Genomic DNA, 23,540 nt, shown 5'->3' with positions numbered 1-23,540 from the left:
ATTTCGAATGCGCCCTACTGTTGATTTTATTTTGGTCGAAACTTTGAGCTACCAATATATAAATTATGTATGTATGTTTGCCTAAAACTTTCAACAGAGGCGACGAATTTTCACAAGATCAGTATCGTTTTAAAGCTAGACCATTCAGACGACAAATACCGAAACATTTGCTAAAAACATTGATTTCTTCACCCTAAACTGGGCACTTTTCTACAGGGAGGGGTCGCTTTTTTCACCGATATTTTTGAAAGTCATCACCTCTTTTTGATTGTCACGCCTAAATTTAAACCTACGTCACTTCCACTTTTGCAGTGGTCGTAACAGCAAAGACGTCACGTATTTTCCCCCGTTCTCTCTCTCTCTCTCTCTCTCTCTCTCTCTCTCTATATATATATATATATATATATATATATAGAACGGGGGGAAAGTGACGCCTTATATATAGATACACATACAAATACATGTATACACATTCTCAACATAGATAGAAACAAAACGTACTCACTCAAATTCGCAACTACATAAAAAATTACAGGCTACATGTATACACAATATGTAAATATGTACATGTATACACAATATGTAAATATGCACATGTATACACAATATGTAAATATGCACATGTATACACAATATGTAAATATGCAGATGTATACACAATATGTAAATATGCACATGTATAAAATATATGTAAATATGCACATGTATACACAATATGTAAATATGCACATGTATACACAATATGTAAATATGCACATGTATAAAATATATGTAAATATGCACATGTATACACAATATGTAAATATGCACATGTATACACAATATGTAAATATGCACATGTATAAAATATATGTAAATATGCACATGTATACACAATATGTAAATATGTACATGTATACACAATATGTAAATATGCACATGTATACAATATATGTAAATATGCACATGTATACAATATATGTAAATATGTACATGTATACACAATATGTAAATATGCACATGTATACACAATATGTAAATATATGCACATGTATACACAATATGTAAATATGTACATGTATACACAATATGTAAATATGCACATGTATACACAATATGTAAATATGTACATGTATACACAATATGTAAATATGTACATGTATACACAATATGTAAATATGCACATGTATAAAATATATGTAAATATGCACATGTATACACAATATGTAAATATGTACATGTATAAAATATATGTAAATATGTACATGTATAAAATATATGTAAATATGTACATGTATACACAATATGTAAATATGCACATGTATACACAATATGTAAATATGCACATGTATACACAATATGTAAATATGCACATGTATACACAATATGTAAATATGTACATGTATACACAATATGTAAATATGTACATGTATACACAATATGTAAATATGCACATGTATACACAATATGTAAATATGCACATGTATACACAATATGTAAATATGTACATGTATACACAATATGTAAATATGCACATGTATACACAATATGTAAATATGTACATGTATACACAATATGTAAATATGTACATGTATACACAATATGTAAATATGCACATGTATACACAATATGTAAATATGCACAGCTATACACAATATGTAAATATGCACATGTATACACAATATGTAAATATGTACATGTATACACAATATGTAAATATGCACATGTATACACAATATGTAAATATGCACATGTATACACAATATGTTAATATGTACATGTATACACAATATGTAAATATGTACATGTATACACAATATGTAAATATGTACATGTATACACAATATGTAAATATGCACATGTATACACAATATGTAAATATGCACATGTATACACAATATGTAAATATGCACATGTATACACAATATGTAAATATGTACATGTATACACAATATGTAAATATGCACATGTATACACAATATGTAAATATGCACATGTATACACAATATGTAAATATGCACATGTATACACAATATGTAAATATGTACATGTATACACAATATGTAAATATGTACATGTATACACAATATGTAAATATGCACATGTATACACAATATGTAAATATGTACTTGTATACACAATATGTAAATATGCACATGTATACACAATATGTAAATATGCACATGTAAACACAATATGTAAATATGTACATGTATACAATATATGTAAATATGCACATGTATACACAATATGTAAATATGCACATGTATACACAATATGAAAATTTGTACATGTATACACAATATGTAAATATGCACATGTATACAATATATGTACATATGCACATGTATACACAATATGCAAATATATGCACATGTATACACAATATGTAAATATGCACATGTATACACAATATGTAAATATGTACATGTATACACTATATGTAAATATGCACATGTATACAATATATGTACATATGCACATGTATACACAATATGTAAATATATGCACATGTATACACAATATGTAAATATATGCACGTAAAAGTGTTGATCCACTAAATCGTAATCAGTAATCGAAACATCGGAAATTGGTGTATCGGTATTGGAATTGGTAAAGTGTTTGCCTAAAACAATTATTTTTATTGTGTTGTTTGTTTTTGTTTAAATTTTATTTTTCACGGAGCTAAAATGCATGCACATAGTACATGGTTTTTGCAATAATCCCGACTTTATACATATAAAAAAAATAACTCTATATTTAGCGATTAAATAAAAAAGAATCGTTATCTGAATCGGTAATTGTATCGGAATCGGGAGTTCATTACAGTATATGTAATTTACAAGAACCTGAAAAAATATTGGCATCGTCCCATCACTAATATGTAAAAGCGAATACATGTGTTCCCGTATCTATAAGTTTTACCATTGGGGAACTATTGAGTCATAGTCCCCTAAAACTGCAGACATATTCTAATTTTATGAAATTTAAATCGTATAGATAAAATTTTCTGGTGAAGACAATTTCAAATTATTTAATTGATGAGATGCCGTATTCTGATTAAGGAACAATTAATTTGGAAATTATTTATGTTAGAATTGTTTACCGTAAGAATATTGGATTAAACACAAACTCTGCTGATTTGATGTTTCCGTTAAAGTAATTGTTTTTGTCAAATAATAAATAAAACTAATTTGTTTCTTCTCATTCGAAATTTTAGATATTTTATTTTTAAAACAATATTTTTCTCGTTATTTATGCAATTTAATTCTTTTTTAAAAAAATAATTATTTTGTCTTCTTACTTTAAAAATAATTGTTAGCCAAATGCTGTTCAAATCAAGAAAACGAATTTATCACTTTTTGAGATGCATTTTTGAATGTAAATTTTTGCAACATAATTCAATTTTGGAAAGAATTTATTCAATTAATCACCAATCACTGGACATTATCAATCTTTAATGCGCGTGAAAGGTGATAACGTACGAATAAATGCGAACTACCTTAGCGCATTATTAAATAGACTTGTAGGACCCTTTGTAAAGTTTATAAAGGATATTTTTAATCGATGTAGACATTGATTTAAAAAAATACTCCTTATGAAATAACCCATTTCTGCTCAATACTATATAAACTGAATTTCTTCTGTAACAATAATTGTCATTTGCAGTTAAATATTCTTTAAATAAATGAAACGAACACATTTCTTGTTGATTCATTTAAAATTGTTATAATTCAACTTTGGTAAATTAATAAATATTATCGCTCTGTTTTCTGTATCAGCTAAATATTGTTCAAATAAAAAAAAGTCAGTTAATCGACGGAACAACATCATTTGATTCTGAAATGATTCATAAAAGTGGATGAAAACGGATTTTTTTTTTACTTTGGCGATTAATGTGATGCCGCTAATCATCTTTGCTAATCGGCCAATTTGCAACGTAAAGTGTGTGTGAAAGGTGAACACGTACGAATATAAAATGCTTTAAAATATTTTTATAGCAATTACCAGAAGAATTACCAGAATAATTATCAGAAGAATACCCGTGTGAATAAGAAATCGACAATTTTTTTGAGGCTCCTATCAAAGAAAAATGCTGCCCAAGTATATACATATGTACACATACCTATAAATGCGTTCTATAAGTGTTAAAGTTTACAAAAAGAACTATCTTCCCTTGTTTCCTAGAATATATATATATATATATATATATATATATATATATATATGACTACTTCATTTAATCACATAAATTAATATACGAAAGTATTATTTTATGCGTAAACTTTAAGTATTTACTTCAACAGTGCTTAATACATACGCAGAGCTAGGTAGTAAGTTATAACAATATATATGTGCGTGTTGGTTGAAGCATTAAACAATGTTATTTTATTTTTATTAAATATTATTTATCATTCAATATTGTTACACAATGTCTTTATCTAATGCGTCGGTATTGGTATAAATCTAGGCATGCTAAATTTTCTACTGTCTGGTTTTTAGCTCTCTGTATGAAGAAAATATTTGTGAAATTTCGTGAAGAAAATAAACGCTATTTAGTAATTGTATGAGACTGCATTTACGTATTGTTTTTATTGATAAGAATCATTGGAATTTATATTTTTAAGCAAAATTTATTTGCTTTGAATTAATACTAAATACTGTTTTAGGTCTACTTTTTATTAATAAAAAAGTTCACTTAAAATATTTATAATTTAATAAATATGTAATTTAGAAAGCAAATACAATGCATGATTAAAAACAGAAAATAAACGTTTGCTTAAAATCCAGATTTTCGATTTTTTTCTTATTTTTGTTCATCGGTCTATGTGGTAAATGGTTAAAAAAGATGAGTGTGTTATTTCAAACGGCGATAAATTTAAATGTCAAAGTCTCGTGGAGATCACGTAGCAGCGTGAATTGGTTGAAAGGAGTTTTGTTTAAATTTGAATAAATCTGTAATTTAGAAAGCCAGACACATTACAAAAAACACAATAAAACATGACATTCTAATAATCTATGGATTATCATTCGTCATCTGAAGAATGTGGAAAAATAAAACGGGCTGATTTGCTGTGAAATATACGTAGCAAGCGAATGAGGTGGACAAATCTCGATTGTTTCGAGGTTTTCCGATCGAAAATTGGACGCGTGCTGGCAAGAATGGAAGATTATCGAAAAGTGCTCGGCTAAGGCTGGATAATAGTCTGACAGGCGATCGTCCGACCGGCTTGGAGACTGATGAATAATTCAAGAGGGTGGCGCTGGACAGATGTGTGTTAAGCAATATATTTCGTCGGAAGCGTAGCGTCTTACTGTGTTGGTGTTTCAGGTCAAAACGCATCCACATCGGCCAACTGTGCCGAGTGACGCACGTTCGAGGGAAACGCACACAAAAGCAGCGCCATTCAAAGCTGGCACTTTGCCAATATTCTATGTTTACCGTTTACCTTTCAATGGAATATTTTCTTTATTGACTGCTGGTCAGGATAAAGGCCCGAACCGAGCGTTTCTTTCGCTAGATTGCGTTGAACCGAATGTCGCATATATTTGCATGTGAGCGACGGTTAAAATGTATATTTTTTGCACACCTTTGCTAAAAAAAAAAAATGTTCTCGCACTAACATACACAATTTTTTCGCATTTTATATTCTTATATCAAACTAGAAAATTGACATGTCATAAACTTATCATCTTTGCACCACTTTTATGCCATCTTCTGAAGATTAAAATCAAGATTTAATATTTTTTGTAAAGAATTTTTTTTAAAATTTTGATTAGAATGAATTATAGGATTTTGATTCTAAAAATGTATGAAATTGAAGGCTTAAGCTTAAGATTCTAAAAATGTATGAAATTGAAGGCTTAAGCTTAAGATTCTAAAAATGTATGAAATTGAAGGCTTAAGCTTAAGATTCTAAAAATGTATGAAATTGAAGGCTTAAGCTTAAGATTCTAAAAATGTATGAAATTGAAGGCTTAAGCTTAAGATTCTAAAAATGTATGAAATTGAAGGCTTATTGGAGATTTAGTCAATGTTAATATTGAAGATTTAGTCAATGTTAATATTGAAGATTTAGTCAATGTTAATATTGAAGATTTAGTCAATGTTAATATTGGAGATTTAGTCAATGTTAATATTGGAGATTTAGTCAATGTTAATATTGGAGATTTAGTCAATGTTAATATTGGAGATTTAGTCAATGTTAATATTGGAGATTTAGTCAATGTTAATATTGGAGATTTAGTCAATGTTAATATTGGAGATTTAGTCAATGTTAATATTGGAGATTTAGTCAATGTTAATATTGAAGATTTAGTCAATGTTAATATTGGAGATTTAGTCAATGTTAATATTGGAGATTTAGTCAATGTTAATATTGGAGATTTAGTCAATGTTAATATTGGAGATTTAGTCAATGTTTTAACTTTAGTTACAGAAAATTCAGTCATTTTTTTCTGCATAACTTACCTAATCACATCAAGAGAGTACCAATTCTTAGATATGGTATCAGTAATCATTTTAAATTCATCAGGCAATATAGATTTTGAACAAATCCTCTGGGCACGATGTGTTAGGGTCCAAATTAAATTGGTCTTACATTGCGGAGGGCAATTAAACCTAGCGTGTATACTGGATTAAAAGTATATTGATGTAAGGTAAGTAGATGGTGTTTTTGTTACGAATATATCAAGGAAAGCTATGGACAAGTTACACTCTCCTTCATAAGTATTCTCTTGTCTCTTCATTTTATTGAGTAGAGAGAAAAATATTTGTCTCCGTTTAGTTATTGAAGAGACAAAATGTATCGTCTACATATCGAAAATAGACTAATGGTTTCATGGTTTCAGAAATTGTTCTTCATGGAAACACATGAAAATATTCGTCATTATTAGTCCCAACACTGAGTTCATGGATACATCTTCTATTTGCCGACACATTACATCGTTGAAACTGAATTCAACAGATGTAGTGGCAAATTTCATCAGCTCAAAAAATTGCTTCCAGAAATAAGAGGGGGCAATATTTGACTACGATATAAAATAAACCTGTACAGATATCTACAGTCTTAAAAATCGGGACACAAGTAAATAGGTTGCTAATGTCATAAGAAAACATACATTTATTAAAAATGTTACATTTTGATTCAAGACCGCAAAATAAAATAAATCTTTAAAACAGTATTTACGTTCTAATACTTCTGACACTTTTTAAATCTCTTACTTTCATTTCAGAGTCTGGTAAACGTCTCCCAGCTTGGGTATTAAGAATTTCAAATTCGGAAAATACCTCTTCCCGTTTAACACCGGGCAATGGAATATAAAATTCTAAACCATGATGAAAGATTAAAAGTTCAGAAGGAAATAAGTCATGGGAAGACGTTCTAGCTAATATTTAAGTTTGTGGTACACCCAAACATTTTGTAGATTAAATGTTACAATGTATTGTTGAATTTAAGAACTAGTTTTTATGACCACGTTCTTGTAAAATTGCAATATACCGTGCGAACCGAATTTTGTTACAGCACAAAAGAATGCTCATTACTTCCTTCCATAATTGTAGAGTTTTCTCTTTACATCTTTCTAAATTTAATGCTAATTTATGCAAAAAATTATAACTAAAATCATTTTCAATTTTTTGTCCTGGTTGTAGCATCGCTTATTTTATTTTAAATAAAATAAACGGAGGACATACATTATTATTTCCACAAGAAGTTAGGAATGTTATATTGTGTTGATATTATTTTGCTTTTAATCAACAGAATCGAGTTTAATTTCGTCATAAAATTGGAATTGTCTTTGTTTGGAGATATTTCATGATTCTTTTTGGAGGTACAAAATATAAATATTGCAATCATGAAGGAAGACTTTTATTATTCATGACTAAAAATAAAATACATTAAACAAGATGAAAGATAAGAAAAATTAAAGCGGTTCAGCTTTTTCAAAGCTGCATCGAGGCATTTCTAAAGGAAAAATCCAAAAATATGTTCATTATTATAATAAAGTTATGTGGCGTTCTGTTAATGGGTGAACAAAAAAGAAAAAAAAAAACAAGCAAAGTAATGATATTTTCGAAGATCCTTTTGAATAGACCATCCGTAATCATTTTAAATTCCCCATCCAATTTTGATTTTGAACAAATCAGCACGGCACGATGCGTTAGGATCTAAATAAAATTGATCTTACGTTTTGCAGGGCAGAATGAATCTCAGCGTGTTTAAAGTCCCGTAAATGTGGATTTCGGAACCCTCTTTATGCGATTAGGTTAGTTATTAAAAGAAAAACAAATTGAGTTTTTTTTTTAAACTAAAGTTATAACAGTGACTACATGTCCAATATATCTTGGTTTACCGTGGTTGGGGACAGTAAGTAGGAAATTCGTCAAGCAAATCAGCTCAACGGTTCAAAAATGTTTTTTTTTTTTTACATATATCAAGGCCCGGAAGCCACTCGGGGATAAGGGTTATTGTGTGTACAATAATTAATGGGATAATATCGTAGTAATAGTTGGTATTCCAGATTTGATAAAGTGTCTTACTTAAGGGGGCGATTAATCAGGAATTTGTTTATGTTGTACTTGAAGACATCCAAGTTATAGTCAGGTGGGAAACAGGCAAACGGAAGAGCACTTCTCAGAAAGAAGCTTTGTTCATGGAATCTACGTTTTGATTTAGGCACAGATAAAGAGTGGGGGAAATTACTGACAATGGTTTTAGCTAGACGGGTGCTTATCGTGAAAGATTGGCGAGGGAGGGACGATAGATTGGAGCTCAGACGAGCACTTGCTATGGAAATAACGATAAAACAAAGAGAGGCTCGCAACGTCTCTTCTGTGGGAGAGGGGTTGCAGGGATGAGAAAAGGGCACCCCCCACTAAGCCACGAAGTCTATTTTGTACTTTGTCAAGGCAGAATAGGCTAGTAGAAGGATCCCATCATTTTCCCAGTGGCCCGGGCACCAGACTTAAAATACGTGTTCCATTTCAGATCAGGAGTAAAGGTCAACCCCAAAAGCTTGTCAAAACATGAAGCCTCCATAAGACGAGAGCCATCCATTTCAGTTGATGCTAGATGAGTAACAGAGCGTTGATGATGTAAAGCTATGACCCTGGTTTTGGATGAATTAAAAGTAACCAGCCACTTCTTCCCCCATTGTACCACGCGTTCAAGATCAGAGGAGAGGAAATCAGAGAGAGCTTATTTATGGCCTTTGATGTGTCGCCATAGATGGTCGTGTCATCAGCATAGATGTCAACGAATGATTTAAGTATATGTTTTGGGAGATCATTGATATCCAGGATGCACCCCTGGGGGACTCCAGTATTAATACTGTGGGCCTCTGATTGCTGCCCATCAACCACTACTCTTATGAGCTTATCAGAGAGAAATTATTTAATTATTCAGAAAACATTTCTAGTTATACCGTAGCTGGAAATCTTGTGAAGTAGGCCCTTATGCCATACTTTATCGAAGGCATTTGATATGTCAAGAGCCCTAGAAAGGAAGCCTTTGTTGAGAGATTCACTAATCCTATGGGTTATAACTGTTAGCACATCAGCTGTAGATCTAGCAGAACGGAAACCATATTGCATGTCACTAAGGAGGTTATTTCTGCTGAGGTGGTTGACTACTTTATTTAATATGGATTCTAGTAACTTACTCATGACACACAAGAGACTTATTGGTCTGTACTTAGAGGGAGATGACTTATCACCTGAGTTCTTAAATACAGGGCATACTGACGGGGTTTTCCAGGGTGTTGGAAATCACTTTTCTTTAAGGCAATGCTTAAACAGTTTTCTAAGTATGGGGGCAAGTTCTGGTCGAAGCTTTTTCAACACTATAATTGGAATGCCATCTGGGCCAGTTGCTTTATTGGAATCAAGGTTCTTGATTAGTTTGGCGATCTCATGCACAGATATTTGTATGTTGGATAGTGTGTTGTCTTTTGTAGGAGGAAATACGGGGAGTTGATGGCCTTCGTCGCAGAGGGGTAGAGTTAGCTGCAAAGTTGTTGGCAAATAGTTTGGCCTTGTCTGATGCTGAACAGAGATGGCCTCAGGTCCATTGATGATGGTTGGGATAGAACGCACGCTTCTGTTCAGGATCCTGTTTGCTATTTGCCAAAACTGGTGGGAACCAAGCCACTGTCAGCTACCTTGGATTTAACAGACTGGGCATATAGCTCTCTTGCATTTTTTATTACTCTTTTACAGTGGTTGCTGGCAGTCCTGAAAGCAGATTTAGTCTCAGTACATCTATTACGTTGGTAGCTATGGAATAAGTGATTTCTGTGCGCGATGGCAGCAGCACATTCTGGGGTGAACCATGACTGGCTGTTAGGTTTTTGTTGGAATTTTTTGGATGGTATGAATCGGTCTATGCCTACAATTAACCATTCGGTCAGGTCTGATACTATAGAGGACACATACTTTTTAAACATGGAATGTAGAGGTAGATCAGATATGAATGTACGGAAACTATCTCAGTCAGCCATAGAGTACGGTGGAGAGGTACATCTGAAGACTTATTTTAATTATTAACTGATACAACTGTGTGGTCGGAGGATCGCAGAGGAGATAGAACGGAATATGAATATAGCTCACGGGAAGTTGTGATAAAAAGGTCTAGAAGGCTTGCATACTGACCGGTAGTATCGGGCACACAGGTAGGTTCGTAAATAATCTGAGTGAGGTCATAGGCAATGGCAAAATCATGACAGAACCTCCCCTCATCATCTGTCTTATTTGAGTGGGTCATCCCTTTCACATTATGGACATTGAAGTCACCGCAAATGTGAATGTTAGCCGAAGGATTAGCAGACAGGATGAGGTCAATTTTCTCAGATATACTCTTAAAGACTGTAACCCCGCTGTTGTGGGGGCGATAGAGGGCAAATATAAATGCAGTGGTGTAAGCAAGTGCAACCCGGAAGCACATATAAGGTAAATTAGGGTCTTCTCTGGAGATATCCCTACCACACGGAAAGCCATCTTTAATGTAGGCGCACATTCCATGTCCATGGCCATGTTTGGGGTCAGATTTAGTTAAGTTAGAGTATCATTTTATTATGAACTCATCTAGGGAAGTGGGCGGCCTTATTCCAGTTTCGCTTAGGAAGAGTGAGTCCGGTTTCGTCTCCTATAATTGGGTTTCAACCTCTGGAAAGTTGGAACATAGACCCCTGATGTTGGAAAAGGAGACATGGTAGTAGGGGTCTGCATTGGAGAATGGGGTTCTAGGTTTATTCGTGCTTTTTTTTTTTTTTTTTTTTTTAGATATTTCATGTTGAGTTTTTGGGGTTTGTGGAGCAGGTCGACAGACTTGATTAGAGTAGGACAGAGAGGGAAAGCAAAAGAGAGAAAGACAGGAATGTTTTTTGTCGCACATGATAAGGTAACGCCATAACAATTACCCACTAGTATGGCATCAAGAGGTCTCACCAGAAACCACTGCATGGTCCAGAATCCACTCACCAAATGGCAATACAGCAGTCCAAGTATTTTACACCTGCTGATAGGACAACCTCCTTAGTGGTTAATCCAAGGTTCGGGTCCCTGACTATCAGGCGGGTATCGTCAGCTCAGATGAAACATTTACCTCCAGCACCCTTACTAGTGACCTGGCCACAAGGATAGATGTAGAAACAGAAAAATATCCGACATCTCAGGATACTGTTCACGAAGTACTACCGACCTGGAAAGCAGCTTTTTCTTCACCCTTTGCCAGAAAAATCACTCATTGGAAAATCGGACTGAGGGACAAAAAAGGAGAAGCGAGAATTAGTGAAGCTGCTGATAACACAACCACGGTGTATTATCTACTCTCCATTAAAAAAATGTAAGGACTTATTAATATCTACTTAATATAAATCCGTTACTCCGTTCCCAGTTCAGGAGGATATTTGAAAATAGTCTGAAAAATGTGCGCGTTGTGTCCTTTACGAAAACATTAATGTCATCCGCTCGAAAAGATGTTCTACCCCCATCATAATAGTAATGTCATTTACAATTTTAAGTTTACTTGCGCTGCCAACTATGTAGGTTAAACAACATTGAGATTGAATGGAAGAGTTCAACAGCACATACCTAACAAAATCAAAAATGGGTCATAGCGAGCAACAGACGTACTTGTAAACACATGCGGGTCTCCAATAACTGACTATCTCATTAAAAACCTGGTATGTGCATCGAACTTCAGCATGAACCCATTTTCAATTCTGAGTCGTGCTCACTCAACATTCCATCTAAAGATCTTGGAGACTCTTCACGTTTGGCTGAGGAGGCCTTCCTCTGTAAACAGAGGGAATGTCTCTAAGGTTTGAACGTGATTAACATCTAGAATCTTCGAAAATATCATGACGTTGCTTTATTTTAATCACTTCCTGTGTTTTTCTTTCCTTTCACTCATGAACAGAACGTAACGAAACTTTATTTCAATAATGTAAATAGGTTTGAGTTTTCCTTTTTAAATCCCTCGACACAGCTTTGAAAAAGCGAGGCTGAAACCGGTCAGCTGAGTCCTGCCTTTATTTCTTCTTCTTCTTCTTCTTCTTCTTCTTCTTCTTCTTCTTCTTCTTTTAAAAACGGTTTTTCGTATTTTAATTTTAATCAATAACTATAGCGGTATATATTATATTTTATCTAACATTAATGCCTCTAAAAAAAACATATTGATACTGACGAGCGCTTTCATCAATTTCATCATTTTTACCGTGAAAGTGTAAATGGCTTCAGTTTATTTTCCAGCCAAAAACATTATCACAATGAAGACAATTTTAAATAATAACTTAAAAGCTCAGAACGTAATTTCGATTTTTATTTAACGATGTTTATTTTTTTTTTTTACATTTTGAGCTTACATTTTTCGTCTCTTCATAACTTACGCATTTTTTAAGTTTTAAAACTAAAATCACTGAATACTAAAATAGATCATGTAGGTAGAACTACTTAGTAATATCTAAAAGGTTAAGAAAATTATGACCGCTCCGTAGGCCTAATTACTTTTTTTTTGTTGAAAAAATTTCTAGGACTGCATTTAACCATAACACATTCTTAATTAAACAAAATCAAGCAAAAAAACTTCCTGCGCATTCTGGTTAATAATTTAATTTTGACAAACTTTCATTCTTTCAAAAATTTAATTTTCATATTTAATTTTTAAACTTGTATTCATTATCTGTTTATAAATTATGACTAAATAGTGTTAGTGTTTCTTGCGACATCGCAACTGTTATAATTGCTTGCTGAATTATTTTTATTTACTTGAATACAGAATGTAAAATAAATTAAATCTCATGAATTTTATGAAAAAATAAGTTAATAACGAAATCCACTAGAATGCATGTCATTTTAATAGACAAATAGCCTATTTTAACATTGTTGTTAATAGTTTAAAAAAAGAATGGCTTTTAGACATTCGTAATGAATTCGAACGCATTTAAACTGTTAAATACGGAAATAATATAAACTGGATTTTAAAAACTTAGCAAATATTTATTTAAGGATTGAAAGTTTGAAAATCTTCCATATGGAATAATTTGCAAAATATACAAACATGACTTAAAAACAATTTGTTTTATAAGAATTCGGTTCAACTAATAATTTAATGGCCGAACGAAATACCTATTTAAGAAAATAACATTCGGCATGAACAAAAAACAACATATATTTTGTAATAAACTATATAAATAATAATAAAATAACATGAAAAAAAATAACATGTAGAAATAAATAACCAGGATATATTTGGTAAAAAAAAGTAACCATAACAACATTTGGTAGAAACAAATAACCAGAATAACATGTGGTAGAAACAAATAACCAGAATAACATTTGGTAGAAACAAATAACCAGAATAACATTTGGTAGAAACAAATAACCAGAATAACATGTGGTGGAAACAAATAACCAGAATAACATGTGGTGGAAACAAATAACCAGAATAACATGTGGTGGAAACAAATAACCAGAATAACATGTGGTGGAAACAAATAACCAGAATAACATGTGGTGGAAACAAATAACCAGAATAACATGTGGTGGAAACAAATAACCAGAATAACATGTGGTGGAAACAAATAACCAGAATAACATGTGGTGGAAACTAATAACCAGAATAACATGTGGTGGAAACTAATAACCAGAATAACATTTGGAAGAAACTAATACCAGAATAACATTTGGTAGAAACCAATTAAAATGAACCAAGTGAATGAGGTATGACTTCGTCTCTTTTATTCCATATACTGCTGATTCATATACGAAATCTCACTCTTTTTTCTCTCTGTTACTTGAATGAAAATTACTGAATTCCATATAAGATGGCTTAGAAAGAGTTCATATGCCGCAAAACAAAATAAGCTAAACAAGATTGATGTAATAATTCGGCCTGTCGTTATCGGTTGTGAAATCATTCATGTTGTGTTCTGCAAAGAAAACATGATTGTTAGCTTTTGATTTGCAAGAAAGAAATGGGAAATTGGTTTGGGAAATATGGACAGCCATTAGAAAAGCAATCAGTGGATAAAACCTAAGCAACTTGTCAGCTATTGAACTTCGGAACGTTAGCGTAACATTGTGACGGACCAACTGGAAGATAATAGTTACATTGTCGTAACGCCACCAGCACCATCACTGCCATCACTTCACATGTACACAAAACATGACGTAGCTGAAACGTTTCAAGAAAATTACTAGCATGGGTGCCTGATGGTGCCCGGGTGTTTGGAGCGGTATGTTATGCAAAAAAAAAGTGTTTGTAGGAAGGCAGGCTCGAACCCGTACCGGGAAGGAGGAAAATAATAGGATGAAAACCTGACGTCTTTCCTGTTACGAGCACCGTCAAACCGGAAGTGACGTAGGTTTAAATTAAGACTTGACAATACAAAGAGGGATGACTTTCGAAAATATAAGCGAAAAAAGCGACCCATTCCTTGTAGAAAAGTGCCCGGTTGAGGGTGAAGAAATTAATATTTTAGCCAATTTTTTCGGTATTTGTCGTCTGAAGGGTCGAGCTTCAAAACGATACTGATCTTGTCAAAGTCCGACGCCTCTGTCGAACGTTTTAGGCAGACAGACAAACATACATACATTTATATATTGGTAGCTCCAATTTTCGACCCAAAGCAATTAAAAAGCTTGCCCTATCTTTGAATACTCTTTATGTCAAATTTAAAATGTTTAGACCAGACATTGTATGAGTAATTTGGTAGAGACCGCAGAGGTGAAATTTTGTTTAATTTTAACACCTATTATGATCCCTGAACATTTAGTGTTTTGGGATCAAATTGAGTTATAAAGTTAGATCCATGTCGTAGGTACATATATCTAAAATTTCAATTGTTTATACAGAAAATTGGCGGGGGAGTTTGGTAGATTTCTAAAAAGTCAAATCGTTGAATTTTGACCCCTTAACAGAAGAATTTATGACCGCAAACAAATTACAAAGATTCCCCCCAAATCTCACTACCTGTATATCGAATTTCGAGTCTGTAGACTGAAAATTTACAGAGTTATTGCGTAGGAAAATGTACACAGACAGATACACACACACACCGACACTTTCACTTTTATAGATATCAAGACATATATGCATGTATATCTCTGGCCTTAATGGATACTAAAACTTGTTGCTAGGGTTTAAAATTGTCTGAAATAATAACACTGCGAGACTTTATTCCTAATATATCCTTATTTAGGATTAGCTTTTCAATGAGCCTTCTGATCAATACTCACCGATATTTCAAACATATGACATTGCCAAAAACGGTAGTATATATATATATATATATATATATATATATATATATATATATATATATATATATTATATATACATTATATATTATATATACATTATATATATATATACATTATATAGTATATATATATTATATATATACTATATATATTATATACATTATATATATATTATATATACATTATATATATTATATATATATTATATATATATATTATATATATTATATATATATTGTATATACATTATATATATTAAATACATATAATATATATTATATATATGTTATATATATTATGTATATAATATATATATTATATATATAATATATATATTATATATATTATATATATTGTATATATTATATATTATATATATTACATATCTTATATATAATGTATATTACATATATATTATATATTTTATATATATATATTATATATATATTGCATATATATATTACATATCTTATATATATATTATATACATATTACATATATATTATATATTACATATATATATTTTATATATTATATATATTACAAATATATTGTATATATTATATATATTACATATATATATTATATATCTTCTAATATATATGTAATATATATAATATATATCTTATATATATTATATATATATTACATATATATTATATATCTTATATATATTGTATATATTACATATATGTTACATATATATTATATATATTACATATCTTATATATATATTGTATATATATTACATATATAATATATCTTATATATATAATATATATATTACATATATATCTTATATATATTATATATATTACATATATAATATATATATTATATATATTACATATATAATATATATATTATATATATAATATATATATTACGTATATATTATATATATTACATATGTATCATATATAATATATATATATTATTTGTATATTACATATATATATTATATATATTATATATATATTATATATATTATATATATATTACATATATATTTATATATTACATATATATTATATATATTATATATATTACATATATATTATATATATTACATATATATTATATATATTACATATATATTACATATATATTAAATAAAGAAATTATTTAAAAATTATATATATTTTACATATATATATATTATATTTTATATATATTATATATATGACATATATATTATATATATGACATAGATATTATATATATTACATATATATTATATATATATTGCATATATATTATATATATTATATATATATTATATATATATTATACATATATACTATATATATTATATATATTATATATATACTATATATATTATATATATATTATATATATACTATATATATTATATATATATTATATATATATTATGTATATTATATATATATTATATAAATTAATTATATATATTATATATATATTATATATATTATGTATATTATATATATATATTATATATATTATATATATTATATATATATTATATATATTATATATATATTATATATATATTATACATATATATATATTATATATATATTTCATATGTATATATTATCTATATTATATATATATTATATATATTACATATATATATTGTATATATATATTACATGTATATATTATATATCTTATGTATATTATATATTGCATATATATTATATATCTTACGTATATTATATATTGCATATATATTATATATCTTATGTATATTATATATTGCATATATATTATATATCGTATGTATATTATTACATATATATTATATATCTTATATATATTATATATATTACATATGTATATTATATATCTTATATATATTATATATAAATTACATATGTATATTATACATCTTATATGTATTATATATAAATTACATATGTATATTATATATCTTATATATATTATATATATATATTACATATATATATATCATATATCTTATATATATATTATATATATATTACATATATATATTATATATCATCTATATATTGTATATATATATATTACATATATATATATTATATATTACATATATATTACATATATATTATATATATTACATATATTACATATATATATTATATATTTTACATATATATATTATATATATGACATATATATATTATATATATGACATATATATTATATATATTACATATATATTATATATATATTATATATATTATATATATTATATATATATTATATATACATATATTATATATATTATATATTATATATATATTGTATATATATATAGTATATATTGTATATATTTTATATATATTATATATTTATGGTATGTATATATAATGTATGTATATTATATATATTATATATATATTGCATATATATAATATATATATATTTTATATATATATAATATATATATATATTATATATATAATATATGTATATATAATATATATATAATATATATAATATATATAATATATATATAATATATATGTAATATATATAATATATATGTCATATATATAATATATATATGTCATATATATAATATATATATGTAAAATATGTATTTTATATATATATATATATATAATATATATATATATTATATATATAATATATATATATATATTGCATATATATATAATATATATATATATTATATATATATTGCATATATATATTGTATATATTACATATTACATATATATATCATATATATTATACGTATATATTATATATATTACATATATGTTTTATATATTACATATATATTATATGTATTACATATATATTATATATATTGTATGTATTACATATATATTATATATATTGTATATATATTATATTTATTACATATATATAGTATATATTATATAAAATTTATATATATATTACATATATATTATATATATTATATATATATTATATATATTACATATATATTATATATATTATATATATTACATATATATTATATATATTATATATATATTATATATATTACATATATATATTATATATTATATAAAATTTATATATATTTTACATATATATATGTAATATATATAATATATATACTATATATATAACATATATATTATATATATGACATATATATTATATATTATATATATTATATACATTACATATATATTAAATATATTACATTTATATTAAATATATTACATATATATTAGATATATTACATATATATTATATATATTACATATATATTATATATATATATAATATATATATTACATATATATTATATGTATATATTATATATATACATTATAAATATATTATATACGATTGTTTAGCTGGATTAAATCCGACGATATGAAATAAAATGGAGGTGGAAGGACCTGAATACTCAACGTTTCATCCGATTCATGCTGGCTTCTATAAGGGGGGTGGTCATTGACGAGAGAGTCGGAGGATTCGGGTATATATAACGATGGGGCAGAGCAGCGTGTTTTCCTTATGTAAACTAGATGTCATATATACATGTATATACATTTTATGAGAGAAAATAAATTTGAATAAACTAGTGTGGTGGATTACGTCTATCGTAGAGACTAAAAAATTGCGTCTGGAAATATAGCGGTGATAGATTAAGTAAATAAAATGACACGAGATTACGAAGGAAGTTTTTTTTTTAAATTCGAGAAAATTGAATTGGGATAAAATAGCGTAGTAACTTAAAAGATGGTGTCTAAAAATAAGAATAGGAGGTGATAAAATGGAGTCTAAAAATAGATAATGATAAAATAAAATACAGTAAATAAGTAAAATAAAATAATAAAATTAAGTGAAATTACGAATTGTTTTTGTATATATATATATATATATATATATATATATATATATATATATATATATGTATATATATATATATATCTGGTTTAACCGGTGTCTAAGTTGTTCTCTTTAATAATTATTTTCGACAGAAAGGGAGCAACATGGAAAACCCCTTTTCTTTGCTTAATTATATTGCTGGAATGGGAGATTATAGCCGACTCAATTAAACGTCGTGTGGATCTGTTATGTATGTGTTTAATGAAAGTTGCTTTGTTATAATTAAAATGGTGGTTGTTCTCCATGATGTGACAAAATATGGCGTTGAGTGTATTGTTGTTTTTTACATCTCTTTTGTGTTCATATATTCTTTTATTTAAATTACGTTGAGTTTCTCCTACGTATATTCTTCCACAATCAAGGCAGGGTATGGAATATGTTCCGGCTTTGGTGTTAATGTTTGTATTAGTCATAATTTTACGTGTTAGATCCCTAATTGTTAAAGAGTTTAGTTGTGTTATTTGTAATGCCTGTCTTATTTAGGTTCTTATAGATTGGGTCGTTGTTTTTATTAGTTGGTGAAGTAGAAAAAAAAGAAATTAAAAAAAATATATAAGACACAGCTGTTCCTTCCAAAAGGTCGAGCTCTTCAACGTCCAAAAATAATTCACCATCACAAAAAGAATTCGCCGTCACTTCTTCCAACCGTCGTTTCACCCTCTGCGCTCTTCCTCCTGCTTAAAAAAAAGTACCGTTTATATGCTGCCCATTTCTCCACTTATGCAAATTGACTATCAACCAGAGCCATCTAGTTTTCCATTCCTCCAAACAGCCAATTTGTAAAGGGGGACAACTCAAACCACACGCCCCCTTGATCTACACGATCATCACATGTCAACCCATCACGTAGTCGCTCGACCAACATGGCGGCCGTCTCTCTTGCTGCGATCTCCGCGGAGCCTCTTCGTGAACGTCGCTACTTGGCTCGACATTGCTGTCTTCCTCTGATGACACCACTACCGGCCGCACATCAAGGATGTGTCGAGGGATTCTATCGATAGATACATTGTTCGAGGACTGGACACTTGTCACAATGGCCCTCCCCCAGCGTGTGGTACAGCGAGCATCAGGCGGTTTGACCCACACTTCCTCTCCCACTCGCACAGTCGCTCGCTTCTCGCCTTCCTCCGCATGTACCTGTGTAGTTCGGGGATGCCGCCACTCGTACTTGAAAACTGCCCTCTGCGGCACTGACTCCACTTTTTGCCCTGACTTTGGAGCCATATTATACCAGAAGACAGCTTCTGGCGGCGAAATCTGGCCCCTTTCAGCTATAGCCTTAATGGTCCTGTGATGCCGCTCCACAATTCCGTTTCCGCCTGGTCTATATGCAGCCCTGAAATAGCGCCGAACTCCCCACTTATCCAACACATTCTCCATGGCAGCTGAGCGAAAGGCAGTTCCATTGTCCATTAGCACTTCCGTCACTGGACCCCTCTCCAAAAACACCTCTTCGAAGACCTTTGCAATTTCACCTGCATTTTCCGCCTTGATTTCCCTCCAAATGGCTACTCTTCCTAGTCCACAGTCGACCATTGACAGATACGGCCTCTGTCGATAGTGCGTTACGTCTATCGCCAACCTGCTCCAGTTCTCTGCCACCTGAACCTCACCAGCTTCGTGTCTACTCGGCGCAGGGTCGATTGATTGACACCGGCTGCATCTCTCAACCACTGTCCTAACCGCCTCCTTTGTGATTCTGGGGTCCACCTTCCTGGCCAAGAACAAGGTTCTATCCACTCCAAAAAGGTGCATGTCATGCAAATCCTTCAGAGTGTCTTCATTCAAACAACATATTGCAACAGTCGCCTCATTCGACGCCTTTAGCCAGGTCTTCAGCACCCTCTCATCACATCTGCTCTGTTCTTCGCTGAAGGAACGATAGTGACCCTAAGTTGAAGATCAAATTCCCTAATCAGCTCCCTTAACATCATCAATCGACGCTTTACTAGCATCTCGGCAGCGCCTTTCGTCTTCACCCTCCTTTCTCCTATAGCTTCGGACTGGATCCAAGAGAACACAGTGGCTGAGTCGGTCCTCACCTCAACATTCTGTAGCCCCCATTTCCAGACTAAGTTGATGCCCTTCATAACCGCATCCAGTTCCGCAACATTTATGTGAGCCACGTCGTCCTTCTTCCGCAACCAAGCAGCATCTTCTGCAGTAACACCACCTATCTCCAAGGTGACCCCCACTGCTATACAGCTTGCATCACACCACACAACACCTTCTGCACTGTTGGATACATGCCAAACACCTCTCACTGGATCCTCCCTCTTCACCTCTTCAATAATCTCTCTCATAATGTCCACAGTCTCTTTATCAATTCCATCCTCCCACTTCGCTCCACTAGCTAGCCTTTTGATATAACTACATGCAGTCCGTAGCCATCCTGCAATAGGGTAATGGTCCACCAGTCTTCTGCATATTGAGAAGAGTTCTCGTCTGCTCAATTTTTCCGACACCTCCGGGATCTCATTTCCCCTCCGGAACACTAACCGTCCTATCTGGTCCTTTCTTAGTTGGAGCCCTAACACAGCTCCTCCCTCCAACGATTCCGGGCGTTTTGCAATTAGCCCAAAGCTGTTCAGGTGTTTTACTACGTTCTCCGCAGTTGTTACCGTCTCATCCACCAAAATATCATCAATGTAGGAACTGGTGGCTCTTCTGACTGCGTCCTTTCTGCTTAGCACCGTTTTGAGGATCGCTGCCATGATTTTTGGTGCAGAATTCAGGCCAAAACCCAACCTAGTCAGGCAGTACGTTCGGCCCTTGTATCTGACCAGCTGGTATTTCCAGAATTCCTGTAAAATGTGGATCTGTAGGTATGCAGATTTTAAATCCACAATCGTCGCAGCCTTCTGAATCTGCCTCCACTCTCGCATGGTCTCTCCGCACACGTCCATCACATCGCCTCCCATGTGACATGCAACATGTACGTTCAGCTCCCTGAAGTCCAGTACTGGCCGAACTTTTTGTTTTGTGGGCTGAACAACCGCCATTAACGGCAGCACACCTTCCACCTTCTCCGTCCATGGTCTTAAAATCCCCTCTGAGATCCATCGGTCCACCTCCTTCTCAAATTCAACTCTTGTGCCTCCTCGCAACGCATGCACGTAGCATTCCACTCTGTTGTTCAGTATGGGAGGTTCTCCTTTCCATGTCCACTTGACTGTCCATTTCTCACCATCAAAGTGTGCAGAGAAATCTTGGTCCTCTATCGTGCAACTTTTGTCTAACCCGGCCGTTCCTGTGACACCTTTTTCGAATTGCACACCTGCAGCCCCTTGATGTCCTCCAAATCTCATGGAGTTCCTATATACCGTAACGCCCCCTAGTCGAGCAATTGCGTCCATCCCTAGACCCACATCGACACCCGTGACAAGCAACAAGTTTAACCTTGGTCAGCCAGGTTATAACATCTCCCTCTCCATAGAACGTCTTAAGCATTTCACTGCTGATCCTCTTTGTTTCCATAGTTCCCGCCGAAATAGCTTGTAGTGAAGTAGAAAAAAAAGAAATTAAAAAAATATATAAGACACAGCTGTTCCTTCCAAAGGTCGAGCTCTTCAACGTCCAAAAATAATTCACCGTCACAAAAAGAATTCGTCGTCACTTCTTCCAACCGTCGTTTCACTTTCTGCGCTCTTCCTCCTGCTTAAAAAAAGTACCGTTTATATGCTGCCCATTTCTCCACTTATGCAAATTGACTATCAACCAGAGCCATCTAGTTTTTTTTTTTTTTTTTTTTTACACAGTGATCACCACTTATCAAGGCCCGGAAGCCACTCAGGGATAAGGGTTATTGCAAGTACATTACGTTAGTGTGGAGATTTGATGGAGTGTTTACTTAAGGGGGCGGTTCATTAGGAATTTGTTAACATTAGACTTGAAGACATCCAAGTTGTAGTCCGGAGGGAAGCAGGCA

The sequence above is a fragment of the Euprymna scolopes genome, chromosome 44 (genome assembly GCF_053919585.1).
Source record: "Euprymna scolopes isolate OS-2025 chromosome 44, ASM5391958v1, whole genome shotgun sequence".
NCBI lineage: Eukaryota > Metazoa > Mollusca > Cephalopoda > Sepiida > Sepiolidae > Euprymna > Euprymna scolopes.
The sequence above is the reverse complement of the archived record's forward strand: the minus strand, read 5'-3'. Positions refer to the sequence as shown.